Genomic DNA, 4,901 nt, shown 5'->3' with positions numbered 1-4,901 from the left:
AGAAATTCCTTTCTATTTTTAAAATTGTCTTGACAGCTCTGACGGTGTTTGTCAGGTTTTATTTTGTGTTTTTTTTGTTTGTTGTTGTTGTTGATTTGTTTTGGAGAATAGCCTGATTGGAAACTGTCTATGTTATTGTGACAGTATATACACCTTCACAAACTTATCAGTGTTAATTTGACCTTGATCACCTGACTGAGGAAGGGTTTGTCAGAGTTCTGCATTATGAGAATGCTCAATGATGCCCCAACTAAGAAGTACACTATTGAAGAAGCCAGGTTTTATTTTATTATACATAATAATAATAATATGATAGATATCATATAATTCGACAGTTAAAACATTCAGCAGAGTTGTACAATTGCTATGACGGTTTCCAAACATTCTTTTCGTGCATGGCCTCCTTGACATTGTCTCCCCTTTACCCCCCTCCACCATTGTACCCCCTCCTCCTGAAACCCTATTCTCCTTGCTGTCTCTATGGGTTCATCAATCATAGGATGCATATAACAAAAAATGGAAAAACATATAACACAAATTCAAGAAGGTGACCTCCAATGACATAACACCTCTGAGATACATTCTAATATGGACAAGCACAAACCAAAGCAAATACCACGAACCAAAAATAAAGAAAATGTAGGACACCAGATAAGGGTCAGCCTCATCAGTAGAGCAGGCGGAATCTACTGACAATGTTGTAACTGTTCAAGCCAGATTGACGTTTTTGATCCTTTATACTCATCTCTCCAAAGCTCTCTGTTAGATAACCACTTTTCTCCATGCCTCAATTGTAGATGGAGGGACTTCTCCAGAGACTTATTTCCTATGAAGTTCGACAAATGAATCTTGGGCTACCACTCTCAACCATCACAATTTAGTCTTTGATACTAGATCCTCCTTCAACTTCAGATTAAATGGTTTACCATCCTTCAGTGATGATGGTGTGCTTCCTCCATGTAGGCTTAGTTGACATCTCACTTAGAGGGCCGCTTGTTTGGAAACAATCCTTTAAGACCCCATATGTGAAGAAAACAGATTAGAAAGTTTTGTTTTTGTTTGTTAGCTTGTTTGAAATAGAAGTTATGAAGGCAGGATGGGGGCAGAGGGCTATGGGTCACTGTTTGTTCATAGAGGGAAAAAGAAGAGCAGAGCAGTGGGAAAACATAAGAACAGCAAGCAGAGCACAGAGCTGGTGTGATTTTTCTCCTAACACCAGCTCCGCGCACCTGGGTATGAGCTCTGACACTTGGGCTCTGGGCACAACCTTCAGCCTGAGCCTTTGTCAGACTGCAGGGTAGGCTGTGTCTGGGCTCACACTAACTTCCCCTCCCTGTGTTTCTTGCACAATAATGCACAGCTGTGTCCTCAGCAGTTAGTGAATTCACTTGCAGGGAGAATTGGTTCCTGGCTGTGTCCCTAGAGATGGAGTTGCTACTCTTGAAGGAAGAGCTGTAGTAAGTGTTACCACTAGCACAAATCTCCCCAGTCCACTGCAGCCCCTTCCCTGTGCACTGGCGGGTCCACTCCCAGCAGTAACCACTGGTGGTGTTGGAGAATCACAGACTGTGCAGGTGAGTGACAGGTTCTGTGAGGGCTTCACCAGTCCTGCCCCTGACTCCTGCAGCTGCACCTGGGACAGAACACCTGGGAACAAAGAAAACCACAGTGAGTTCCAGACAGACCTACCGTGCCTTGTTCTGATCTCTAAAATCAGGGACGATTTCACCTGTGACTGCAGCCCGGGAAGAGAAGGAGACACAGCCACACCATGTTCTCCTCTTGGAGGATCTTGCGTTGCTCACAAACTCCAGTCCTCACTGAAAGCAGCACTGACCTGCCCAAGCTTAAAACTCTCCTCTCTCCATGGCCGAAAGAGTTTTTTGCAGGTGGGGGTTCGGAAGTGATACAAGAACATTGTGTAGAGAGGACTCTGTACATCAGCTGCCTTTGAATACAGTTGTTCCTGTGTTTCCCTGGTCCTGACAGAGAGGAAATTGAAGTGGACCACATGTAAGGAGAGGTGGAAATCCAGAGGAAATGATCACCTCCCAGCGCTTCCATTGCTTCTCCTCAAGTGCTGCTGGGGGTTATCTAGAGGATGCAAATACTCAGTTGGGAACCACTACGGATTGTAGCGCACAGCCAATGACACTGTGAATGCCACACATGAGGAAGGAAGCCTTGCCCGGGAGAAATGGCCACTCTCCACTCAGATGCTCCTGCACTCCTGGGTTTGAGAAAAGTTTCCCCAGTGCGAGAGAGAGCTCTGTGTATCCCTGTGACCTAAGGACAACGTTCTTTCCTTGTATACAGAAGAGACTAACTTCCTAAACTCTTATGGATAGGACAATATCTTACTGTTCACTATTGAACATATCTAGGTTCTACTATCCATTGTAATAGCTGCACAATTCATGGACAAGTTGTAATGCGGCAGGGACAACTCATTGCTCCAGAGACAACAGGCCTCAAAGGAAGCCCCTGACATTGCTAGCACACCCTCCACTAATATAACCTCACCTGCCTTTTTTAGCTGCTGTCCTCCACTGGCCTGCCAATCCCCAACAGCCTCCTGTGAGTGACCCATTTCCTGTGAAAGTCCTCAACACCCCAGGTGTGAATGCTCATTTTCTGGATACAGACTCACTGCGACACATGTGGGCACAATAAAGTTCTTCCTTTTTTATATGACCCGTGGCAACTCCTTCAGAGCAACTCCAGTAAGAGTAGTGCCAGTGGAAATGTCACTGAGTTCTTTATGAGGACATGTAAAGTTCAGTCAAGTCGCTAATATATGCCGGAAGCGCATACCACTCTGTTATAAATATCAAACGGAAGGCATTCCGTTCAAGCACCTTGCGGCACCCAACTCCAGCAAGCCTCATCCGGGAGGCACTCGGCACCAGTTTCCAGGGTGAGTGAGCCCAAAGTTCTGAAGGAACCCCGAGAGACACTTGAGTCCATTAAGCAAGCCTCCTGCCCAAGAACAGTTATGTTAATTTACTCTGTGGATTGGGAAGTGCATCACGGTTCCACAGTCAGGCTCTGATGGAGTAGCTGTCATCTGGATCGGGGAGTCCACTGTGCAGGGATCATAGGACTGGAGAATTTCATCCATCCGTGACTCCTGTGGGCAATGCCATCCTTCCTCCTGCTTTTCATGTGGTTCATTTTATAGAAAGTGGGATCCTCTCTAGGGAATCCTATTCTGAATTACTCAGGTGAACCCCATCAATATTGCCCCCAAACCTTCCTAATAGACCCAAGCAGGGAAAGGTCATTTGTGGGAGTTAGAAACATTGTCTGGAAGAGCTGCATTAAAGATTTTACTTGCCCTGAAAATGTAAAGAATTTCAAACATATTTTCCTAATGACAGCATCCAGGAACCCAGCTTTCTGTGTTACAAAGTGTGGAAAATGTGTTTTGAAATTAATATATTTCCAAAGTAGGATAATTTTGATCCTGTCCTTCCAAATAAATGAATTATTAGTAAACACCAACTGCAATAAGAAATATGTTTTAAATAAAGTAACTTATTAAGAACAATTACATTGGGGACTGGATGATGTATTTTCTTGCACTGAGTAAGGTGGTGTGGCTGGCACCTGAGCGTGGAGAATTGCATGAAGTAGGGCAGGGAGTCAAATTGGGGTCAGAGGGAACTGTGGTCTAAGCTATGAAGTGGGAACTTAATCCTGAGCACAGCCGCTTCCAGACTCGTACCAAGCAAGCCATGATAGCCACTTTAAACCATCTGCTCTGAAATTATAAAACAGTGATGACTGCTCAAGAAAGAATCCAAAGAAGTCTTCTAGAACCCAACTTACTTCAGTTACCAGGTAAACAAGTAAAAATCAAGCTTTCTGAAGCTTTTAATCATTGACTGAAAGTTCCAGAAGACAAACTACAGGTTATTAGTGAAGTGACCAAAGTGTCTCATAAAGCCAGTTTGCTCACTGATGATAACAAAGACAACTGAGAACTTAGACCTGGCTTGACAGTGGCTCACAGTATCAATAAAATTCCTTTTGTCACACTTGCTATTTATGTATATTTTATTTCTTTGGGGAAAGTCTTGACCCTTGATCACTCAGATACAGGAAAACAGGGAAACATTTTACCCACCGTCTTTTAGAACTCCATCAGGAACAAGACCTAGACAATTACCCTTGGAGGGACAATTGCCCTTGTCCCACTGAAGAGGAATATAAAGCCATGGTCCCACAAAGGACCAGTGGGCCCTTTAACGGGAGGATTCTTGCAATTGTTCTCTGATTACAAAGAAGACGTAAAGCCTCTATGTAATATACGTGGGCTCTTTTTCCAAATTAGGGATGATTATGCTAATGCACACTCCCAAAACTATAGTGAAAACAAAAGTTTTTTGAAGATCTAACTGAAAGAAAACTCTCGTTTCCTACAATTCATGCTATTTAGTCAAGGTCTGGAAGCACCCAGGTACAGAACATTTTGCATCAGAGAATCAAAAACATAGATGTTAAGAAATACTGAACCTCCCTGCCCTACTTCATACAATTCTCCACCCTCGGGTGCCAGCCACACCACCTTACTCAGTGCAAGAAAATGTAGGTTCTTTTGAATAGATTCAGAATACTCTGAAAGAAGGGACTAGGAAAAGATAGTGGAACACACCCTGGCCCAGCAAGCCTTGAGTACAATATCCCCACTCACAGCAGCCAATCCACAGAGAGGACCCTATGGCAGGACCCACTATGTGATATAGCATCCCTTACTGACACAGAGCTCTACAGGAGACAACACTGGAGACACAGTGTTAGAATTCGGCCCTATCTGACTCCACCACACCGAGGCAAAACAACAGACCAGCAAGGGGGCCAGAGCAACAAAGTCTGGAGGGAATACCAAAAATAGACTT

The 4,901-nt window shown here is 44.1% G+C and overlaps 1 pseudogene; it reads left to right on the top strand.

Annotated features, from left to right (window-relative positions):
- Positions 1–3,782: 3,782 nt before the first annotated feature.
- LOC142443313 (geranylgeranyl pyrophosphate synthase pseudogene) lies at positions 3,783–4,516 on the top strand (annotated as a pseudogene).
- Positions 4,517–4,901: the final 385 nt, after the last annotated feature.

Source organism: Tenrec ecaudatus, chromosome 3, assembly GCF_050624435.1.
Source record: "Tenrec ecaudatus isolate mTenEca1 chromosome 3, mTenEca1.hap1, whole genome shotgun sequence".
NCBI lineage: Eukaryota > Metazoa > Chordata > Mammalia > Afrosoricida > Tenrecidae > Tenrec > Tenrec ecaudatus.
Note: the sequence above shows the minus strand (reverse complement) of the source record. Positions and strands in the feature narration are given on the sequence as shown.